We start from the raw sequence: 10,412 nt of genomic DNA, 5'->3' as shown, positions 1-10,412 counted from the left end.
TCAAGTACTCATTTCTACCTAAGTCCTTTCACTTGCCGTCTTTTTTTTCGCCACTCTTCGTGATTGAATGTGGTCCCTTGGATCACACTTTTATTTTATTTCAAGGGCCTCGATTCACTCAGAGACTTCCATTTTAAGCCTATTTAATCCCATTTGCTCTTCTTCTTCTTCTTCATCATTTTCACTCTTTCTTCTAAAAGAAAACCAGAGTATTTTCTTGCATGTTTCCTTCAAGAAAAAAGAAAGATATCTCCAAAATCCCTTAATTTCCCAATCGATCTCCAATCAAAAATGAGTTCCCAAGGATTTCCTTGTACAAAGATTACCATTCGATACTCCAATTTCCTCATCAACACCCAACGTGTAAGGTTCTGATTTTTCTTTTTTATGCCTATTTTTTAGGCATTTATGAGATATTTAGGGATGAAAATAGGTACGATACAATAAATATGGTTAAAAATGGCATATTTTTTGGGTTTTAGGCAGGTTAGACAGAAGTATCATGTACAACAAGAAATAGGCTTTTAGGAATAGGGTTTTAATGCACGTATTTAAATAATAACCCCTTTTTGGGAAACTGCCGATTTTCCTAAAAAAATCGGGATAGCCCAAATCAAAAATTAACTATCCACTTTTTGTGGATACCATCTCAATACTATGAGCTTATTCTAGCTCGGTTACATCGAATCCTTCGCCTCATTATTTCAAGCTTTCAAGCTCGAATTTTTGAGTTATTCTTTCCAATTTTAATCTTGTAAAACTTCGAGCCCTCATCTTTTTCTTTGTTGTTAGATGATGCAGTTCCCACAGAATCGATGGGGGCCCAAACTCGCCATTCCTTACCAGCCTCCATCCCCTCAAATTGAATCTTCATTCTCACGCAACCAAAGACTGATTCAGGAATACGAAGAACAATCTGATCAGAAGGACGTCAGTGCCCATTTTATACGTCAAATATCTGAGATTTGAGAAAGTCAAAGAAGGAGATTGCGAGTAGCTATTTATCTTGATCCTGATCAAGAAATTAGGCTCATTCTTCTCGATCCTATATTCGAGGTCACCATTGCCTTTCATCTTAACAAACACTCTTTCGAGATCAAGGAGATTTCTTCAAGCCACCCTTCAAAACAGCAAGCCCCAAAAAATTTTCCACCCATGCCTCAAAAAGTACTTTTTTCGAGGCTGAACATTATAAAAGCACCATTACTTCCACATGCCAAGTTTATGTGCACCATTACTTCCACAAGGCACCATTACTTCTCCTAGCTCATTTGACGGAGGTAAAGTATTCCTTGATATGTATAAATGGCCCCCTACCTCCTTGAGCGAGAACCCAATGTTTTAATTTCCTTTATAAACCACAAGTATAATTTTATGACTTGGTCAGGGGTAGACAGTAAGGTACATAGGAATCATAGTTGGCTCATAGAATCCCAAACAATGCATAGCATTAATGAGGTATGGGAAGGTATAGGGCTACAATATACCTAGAATGAGTGGAGAGATTTCTCTGAATTGTCCCCCATTTTCCAAGGTGAGGAACCCGATTCAAATATTATCAAAATTTTCTCAGAGGACAGAGATTTCTTGGACCTCAAGTTCTAACCAGGGTGAACTCTCCAGTTGAGAATCTTTTCGAATGTTGTACTTACTTTTCAACTAACTGTGAATAAATACTAATGTTTTTCTTTCCATTTACATGTAAGATGGATTTAGATATCGACAACATCCTCGGGATTCCCCCTAATGCTTGAGAGGAAAATGAGGTCGAGTATCCTCGAAGAAAGATGCTCCACCTCCTCCCTTTAAGGTCACTAAGATCTCCGAGGGTCCTTCTGTGGAAGTCTCAAAGGTTCCTTCTTTTTCTCCAAAGATAAAGACTCCTCCTCCTCCTCCGAAGTCGAATACTCACTCAAATTCCCCTTCCCCCAGTCATACCCCTGCTGGGGGTTAAGGAAAAAAGGTTGCTGACCTCGCTGTAACTAGGCCAGCTAGTGTGTACCGATTCCCACAGTAACCCAAAAATTCTCAGCTTCGACTCACGGTCAGGAATTTTTCTTTGCACAATGAGGCAGGTGCCTTGGGAGCCGATCTGAGCTCGGAACCCTTTTCACGGGTAGGTCGGTCTTTCTGTAACCTTGAAGCTCCTGTTTGGAGGTTTTTGAAGTGTACCGTCACTAATGTCGTATTTGACCAGAGCCTCGAACTTGGGTTACCGATAAGACATTTTTCATTCTCGAATATACCACTATATTGCCTTGTTGTTTGTCTAACACTGTGTTTATTTAAGACGTTCCTTGGGTTCGTACTCCAATGGTCCCTTTTATCAGCAAAGGTGGCCACCAGAGAAAGGCTTGCCTTCGACACCAAGGCAGCTCAGATCAAGACCAATGATGCCTTGAAAGAGGTTAAAGACAAGCTCGCCTCTTCTGAAGCCAAGCTTAGTTGTTTGAAGACCAATTTAGGCTAAGCTCGATACGAAGACTGCCAACTTTGATGCTGCCAAGACCAAGCTCAATATGAAGACTGCCGAGATTAAATGCCTTCAGTCTCTGATAGCCAAACTCGAGGAAGAGAATAAAGCCACATATGATGTCCTCAAAGAAGAAAAGGCCTATCTTTTGGAGGAGATCAAGGTGAGAATGAGTGGTCCATGGACATGTATCGCATATGGTCCCTGTATCTAGAGATTGACACCTCCTTTTTGATAAACAAAGAGGAGGCCTTCTTGGCAAAATGGCGAGCTCGATTTCCAAAGGAGGAAGCAGGTGAGGTGACCACAGTTGAGGATGGGTTGAAACGGGGAAGGGTGAGGATGCCGAGTCTACCCCTGGATTGAAGGAGTAATTAATTTTATGTCTTTGTTACAATGGTTGTGTCCTTTTTTTTTTTTTGACATGTATTTAACTAAAGTCCTTTGGGTTCAGACAATTTATAGCTCGAATTGGCAAGATATTTCATTATCTTTTATTTGTTTAATTATTTTTCTAACTCTTTAAAGTTGTTTTACACTTAATTCTCAGTCTCGAAAATTTTATGCATGTTGTCTACTTTACTTTTTCCATCATGTTACGCACCATGTTTACTTGTCGAAGCATTTTGTTCATTTATTATGCAGCTTTTGATTTACTTGTTTATTCATACAAATAGATTTCGAGCTTATCTCAAAGTTCCATATAATCATACATGGATTATTCATTTGCTCTTGGTTCGATGGTCTGTAGATTTATTTGCTAAGTTGTGTCTTATTTAGTAACGATTCCTTATCCTTACCCACAATGATGGTTTTGTGGTTTCGAGGTTGAAATCGTATGTTGCAAAAAAAAATTTTGGACTACGAAATTATTGAGTTCGTGCTTGGTTTGTTATCCTTGCATTAGTTATTTTTATTTTATTATATTTTTTTACGCATGTGGTATCACCATTGTATACCACTTATGCTCCCTTAGGTTATTGAATATTCGACGCAAGAAAAAAATAAATGATAAAAATAATGAAAATGGATAATAATTTATTGATTAAAGGCCTCCTTAAAACTCTCAAGAGCAAAACCTTGTGGGGAAATATCAAGAAGGAAAAAGAGTGCCTGTGAGAAAATAAAAGTTTTTTACCTAAAAACTGGCATGATAACGTGGCACAAACATAAGGTGTGTGAAAGACACATGACAAGATATTTATAGAGGTCTGGTCGAATCACACCCAAACAAGAGAAGAAAACATGCTATCAGGCACATTGAGGGAATTATGCGGAGCAACAGGAAAAGATGTTGGTTAAAGGACATGCGACGAGAGATGCTCGATGGAACGAAGTTAAAGCTCAAAGTTAGTTAAATATACAGATATTTACAAGATATTTTTAATTTCAAATATAAAGTATATTATTTACATATAATTTTATGATTACTTGATACACAAGATACACAAGGCTCATGGCCCATCTATGCACATTCTTGACCCTATAAATAGAGGACTCAAGGATTCATTCTTTTTTACGCAGTAATTCTTTACTTTTGGAGAATTATAAGAATCTAGTGATGTTATACACGTTCTCGTATCCACTCTCTTATCTTGTGAAAGTTGGTAGACTCTAGTCATCTTATTGCAAGTTTTGAGAATGTACATAAATAAGAGTTCTAAGTGGATGTAGGTCATTACCGATCAGCGGGGATGAACATCTATAAATCTGTGTGTCGTATATTTATTTAATTGAGTTCTCATAAATTATATCGTAATCTTGACTCAGTGTCGCTGACCAAATTATGGTCAACATTTTGGTGCTTTCATTGAGAGCTGAACTCAAGAAGAAGAAAAAGAAAAATGGCTAAGTCTACTAGGAAAATGCAAGGGTAGCAGGCTGGTCAAACGTCTGAGAATCCTCATAACCCACCTCCTCAACCGAGAGTGACTGAAGAGGAGCCTCAAGTAGAACTAGAAGAAGAAAGCCAAGAATTGGATGCTGAAACCCTGCAAACAGCCATGGGAATGTTGTAGGATGAGTTAGATGTTGGTATTAAATGATCAAATCAAAGGTACGTAGCGGAATATATGGACCCATTTTAATAAATATTAATACCAGTCAGGGTCATATACATATATAAATATTAAATCATATACAAATAGATCAGGGATTGCCTCTTGTAGCCTATCAAGTGTCCTTGAGTTTTTTGTATAAATCAATGATCTTCCGATCCAGTGTTCTCAGATCTCACACCCTGGTCTTCCAAACCAATCCTCAAACACACAAGGACATGTGTGGGCATGTAGGATTCAAAAGGTTGATTTATGTAACTCCTTAGATGTACTCAACATATTAGATCTAGAGAGTTTTGACAGAGGGAATGTTTAGAATAGTTTTCACGTTTAGAGAAAACTATTGCTTCTTTAGAGAGAGAGTCTTATTATCCATCCATATATGAATATCACGTATATTAGATTTATAAATATATTTAATCTAATTAAATAATCTTTATTCAATTAAAATATAAATCAAATTAAAACTGATTAGATATTTTCATTTAATTATCTATTTAAATCATATTTAAAAAGAAAATTTTAATAACTGATTAAATAAATTTATTTGAAATTCAAAATTCAAATCTCAAGGATAAAACCCTGATGCTAGGCGCCACACACTGTACTTTACAGTGTGTGTCGCCCAGTCCTATTAGGGTTGCCCTAATTTTCTCATTTGCTTATTTAATCAACTTTTAAGACAAGATATTTATTCCAACATAAATATCAGTTAATTCAAAATTAACTTTATCTTAAAATATCATTTTTAAATTAAATAAATAAATGAATATAATATTATAAATAAGATATTTATCATTTTCTCTCTTTATATTAATCCAAATAAGATTAATATTAATTTTAACCTATAGTTTTTCAAAATAAAAACTATATAGTTAAATAATTAATTAAATCACAATTAATCAATTACTCATAATTATCAAATGATTATTTCCTTGCCCTGAAAAATTAATACCTTTGCAATTTAGTCATTTCTCTCAACAAATCTTTCTTTTGACAACCTTACCCTTGATAGTGTAGGATAGAGGTGATTTGAGGACCATGGACCTATAATACGAAGCTCCAATAAACCAGATTATTAATTAAACTCTTTAATCTAATAATCTTATTTATTAATTCTATGATTACTCCACTATAAATATAGAATTGCACTCTACGTATTTTATAGAATTATATTTACAGAGTTTTGTCTAGTAGTCCATTGATATAATCAATATATAATCAAAATTTCCATTTTACCCTTCTAATTACCTCTTGATCCTTAAGTACCATTAATTCACTAGCAAATAATTAATCTATAATCTAACTATAGATTTTAGCTCAATAACTATTCAGTCCCAGAATCAACCCTTAAGGGAACCAATATTCGATCATTTAGGAAAGCATGGATTCTAATATTGTAATTCATGTTCCCAGCAATCCATGATATTGAATATCCAAAACAAAAGTCATTATCCTCATTATTCTAAGATACCTTAACGAGTGAATCAAAAGATCCAATAAACATAAATAGGAGTTCATGAATACTCAGGATTTAGACTGATCTACAAATGATAATCTATTATGACAAGAATTAAATCTTTACGTCAAACGACAAGTTTATAAAGATAATTAATTCTCATTGGTCCTGTCATATATAATCTCTATTATATACAACACCTTTACTAAGATGTCTATCGACATCAGTAATCCGAATCTAGATTACTTGCATCTCGTATGCTTAGCAAACCGTACTAGTAACCATTCATTAAAGATTCATTACTTTAATATGATACTGACTATTTTATTCATTATATATGATCTTAATTCTCTCGTACTAATACAATATAATATTCTCATGAATGAATAGAGAATTTTCTTGATATTATTATATAATTAATTCAAACAATAATTATAACATCCAAATATAATAAAATTGTATTTTTTATTTAAAACTAATAAAATGTCTTTACATGCTTTTAGGGCATTAATCCTAACAATCTCCCACTTGCCCTCAAAGCAAGTGAGACATTTCCTTTAATCCCATATTGCACATGTGACCCATGAATGACTTTGCAGGAAGAGTCTTGGCCAATGGGTCAGCCAGATTCTGTTCCGACGCTATCTTCATAATAGTTACATCGCCTCTATGTATAATCTCTCTTACTAAACGGTATTTCCTTTCTATATGCTTCCATCTCTTTTGGCTTCTAGGTTCTTTGGAATTAGCTACTACTCCACTATTGTCACAGTACAGGATTAGTGGCTTATCCACATCTGAAACAACTTCCAGATCAGTGTAGTTCTTCCTCAACCAAATCGCCTCCTTAGCTGCTTCACAAGCCACTATGTATTCGACTTCCATGGTTGAATCAGCTATGATGGATTACTTAATGCTTCTCCATATCACAGCTCCTCCACCAAGAGTGAACACTAACCCAAATGTCGATTTTCGACAGTCTTTGTCTGATTGGAAATCAGAATCAATGTTTCCAGTAGGGTTTAGCTCACCCCCTGAATATACCAGCATATAGTCTCTTGATAAACGAGTTTTTAGGCTATTTTTCATAAGTTAGGATTATTTTATTTCCTAATTATGCTCGTTTGTTCATGTTTCAGGGTGATTAATGCTAAAGTGATACAAATAGTGAAAAGGAGTGAAAGTGGAACAAAATCAGGACGGATTTGTGGACTTTTGGGTTCTGTAAGTAGCGCTACAGCGCTACTAAGGGAGCGTCGTAGCGCTAGGAAGAAGAAGTTCGGTTCTTACTTTAGCACTACAGCGCTACAACACCCGCGCTACGGTGCTTGGACGCAATTTTTAGGAAGTTTGGCTCTGACTTTAGCGCTACAACGCTACGATAAGAGCGCTACAGCACTGGTGCCCAGATTTCTTTTATTTTGTTTCTGACTTTAGCGCTACAGCGCTGGTGACGCGTTTTTCACAGATCTGATCACTTTTTTATGGGCAATTTGGTCCTTTCACTTGCAACTATATAGGGATTTTTGAGAAAGATAGTGGGCGGAAAAAAAAAAGAAGGTCTGAAGAGGGGACGACGGCTGAGAGTGGAGAACCCGATTGGAGGATTCATTCTTGTGTTTTTCATCATCTTCTTCAATTTTTATGTTTGTAATTGAATTCTCTTATTGCTAGAATGAATATTATGGGCTAATTTCTCCTTTAGGGCTATTATGTGAATCTTTTGGAAACCCTTTTTTTATGGATTAATGCAGAATTCATGTTCTTCTTCATCTCTTTCAATTCCTTGCAATCTGTGCTACTTGTGCAATTATTGATTGATCACCTCTAATTTTTATTTCATGAATCAAATTGAAATTTGAAAAGTGAAATTTGATATGCTTTGATTGTTTGGATGCAAATTCAATTTAGAACGAAAGTATCTAAATTGTTTGCCTATTTTACTGAGTTGCGTGTTTAATGCCTTCTTCATGATTCAACTTACCATAGAAATATAGGAAGTTGTCATTTAGATTGAATTTTGTAAATCTTAACCAGATTATGAATTGTTTTTGCAACTTGTTCTTGAATAGGGAGAAGGGGATATAATTCTTGCATTAGGAAATAAAAGGGTGGAAAATAGAGGATCATAATTGTCCTAATTTCATTTTCTCTGTTATTTTGTTTAAATTTTCATTTTGCTTGGTTAGTATTCTTCTTTGTTTGAATTCTCTGAAATTGTTTAATCAAATAGAATTAAAAAGATTGATTGATTGGTAATTGATAAATCAGTCCTTGAGGACGATACTTGGTTTTTACCATTTTATTACAAATTGCGACTGTGTGCACTTGCATAGCAAAAATATCGCAACAAGTTTTTGGTGCCGTTGCCGGGGACTGAAAATAATTATCAATATCAGTCTAATTAATTTTTATTATAATTTGATTTTAATTTCTCTTGTTTCTAATCTGTTTAGTTGCTTAATTTGTCGATCTCAGGTAAATTTTGGTATATGCGTAGCAGAAGAGGAGCTGACAATCTTGTTCCTTTGAATCCTGAGATTGAAAAGTCCTGCAAGAAAAACAAAAAGAACAAGAGGGAGGCCCAGAAATATGTGAAGATGGCACATAATGAAGGGGCTGGCAGGAATGTTTTAATTCTTGTAATTGTACAAGGAGGTCAAGCTCAAAGCAATGCTGAGGGGAGCCTGAGAGACTATGTATTGCCCACTCTGACGGGAGTACAAAATAATATACGCCCACCAGCAGTAGAGGCTAACAACTTTGAAATCAAGCCAGCTATTCTACAAATGGTGCAATCCTCTGTTCAATTTAATGGGTTGCCTTCTGAAGATCCTCACACCCATTTGTCTAATTTTTTGGAGCTGTGTGGAACTTTTAGATACAATGGGGTGAGTGATGACGCAATTAAGCTTAGGCTTTTCCCATTCTCTCTGAGGGACAGAGCTAAAAGTTGGCTGAACTCGCTGCAACCAAACTCTATTGTCACCTGGCAGGATCTAGCTCAGAAGTTTTTGTCAAAATTCTTCCCTCCATCCAAAGCTGCTAAATTGAGGGGAGAGATCAATAATTTTTGCCAAAATGATGGAGAGTCATGGTATGAAGCTTGGGAATGGTTCAAGGAACTCTTGAGAAGATGTCCTCATCATGGCATTGAACAGTGGATGTTAGTACAAAATTTTTACAATGGTTTATGTCCTACAACCAGAACCATTATTGATGCTGCAGCGGGTGGTACTTTTATGAGCAAGAGTGCAACTGGTGCTTATGAGCTACTGGAGGACATGGCCACAAACAATCATCAGTGGTCTGAGGAAAGATCATCAGGAGTCAAAAAGGTAACTGGGGTGCATGAGTTGGATGCAATCACTGCTCTAACAGGACAAGTAGCCTCCCGGACAAAACAGTTACAACAGAGCACTGTATCTGCTAATGCAGTTCAAATGGCAGTTAGGTGTGAAATTTGTGGTGGCTCTCACTCTATCGATCAGTGCCCTATTAGTATGAACAATAACACTCCGATGGATCACGCTCAAGTGCAAAAGTGCAAGCGGTGGGAAACTTTCAAAGACCACTCAATAATCCATTCTCCAATACCTACAATCCTGGGTGGCGAAATCACCCCAATTTTTCTTGGAAGAATAATCAGGGCCAGCAACCTCAGTTTCAGGGCCAATTTCAGAATAATATGCCTCAGCCACCTATGCATCAAGCCTCTTCTTCACAACAGCCTAGGCCTCAATAATCAATGAATCAAGCTCAACCTGAGAGGCCTAATGAACTGCAAGCTGCATTATTGAACCTCACCAATACTCAAACTCAGTTTATGACAGAGACTAGATCTTCTATCAGAAATCTGGAAACACAAGTTCGACAGTTGGCCAATATGCTCAATAACAGACCGCAGGGAAATTTGCCCCGTAATACTGAAGTCAACCCTAAGGAACAAGTTCAGGCAATTACTCTGAGGAGTGGGAAGAAAACTGAGCAGCCTAGACCTCCACAGGCAGTGGTTTAGAATAAAGAGATGGGTGAATAGTCTGATCCAGCAGAGGTTACTGAAGACCACCAACTTTCATAAAGGAATCCACCAGTTGTTAATGAGCAGCCAGTTCGAGTTCCATACCCTTAGAGGCTTAGAGGTGTTTAAAAAGCTGCATATAAATATTCCTTTCGCTGAGGCCTTGGAGTAGATGCCTAGCTATGTGAAATTTATGAAGGAGATTCTGTCAAAGAAAAGGAGGATGGAGGACTATGAGACTGTAGCACTCACTGAAGAGTGTAGTGCGATATTACAAAGGAAGTTACCCCAAAAGCTGAGAGGTCTGGGGAGCTTCACCATACCTTGCACCATTGGCAAGTTTGAATGCAAGCACGCCTTATGTGATCTGGGGGCAAGTATCAATCTGATGCCCTTATCTGT

The 10,412-nt window shown here is 36.5% G+C and overlaps 1 non-coding gene across 1 annotated transcript; it reads right to left on the bottom strand.

Annotated features, from left to right (window-relative positions):
• Positions 1–9,036: 9,036 nt before the first annotated feature.
• On the bottom strand, positions 9,037–9,143 carry LOC133820666 (small nucleolar RNA R71). Its single transcript, XR_009887069.1, has one exon. It is a non-coding gene; the product is annotated as a small nucleolar RNA R71 (small nucleolar RNA).
• Positions 9,144–10,412: the final 1,269 nt, after the last annotated feature.

Source organism: Humulus lupulus, chromosome 2 (genome assembly GCF_963169125.1).
Source record: "Humulus lupulus chromosome 2, drHumLupu1.1, whole genome shotgun sequence".
NCBI lineage: Eukaryota > Viridiplantae > Streptophyta > Magnoliopsida > Rosales > Cannabaceae > Humulus > Humulus lupulus.
The sequence above is the reverse complement of the archived record's forward strand: the minus strand, read 5'-3'. Positions and strand labels throughout refer to the sequence as shown.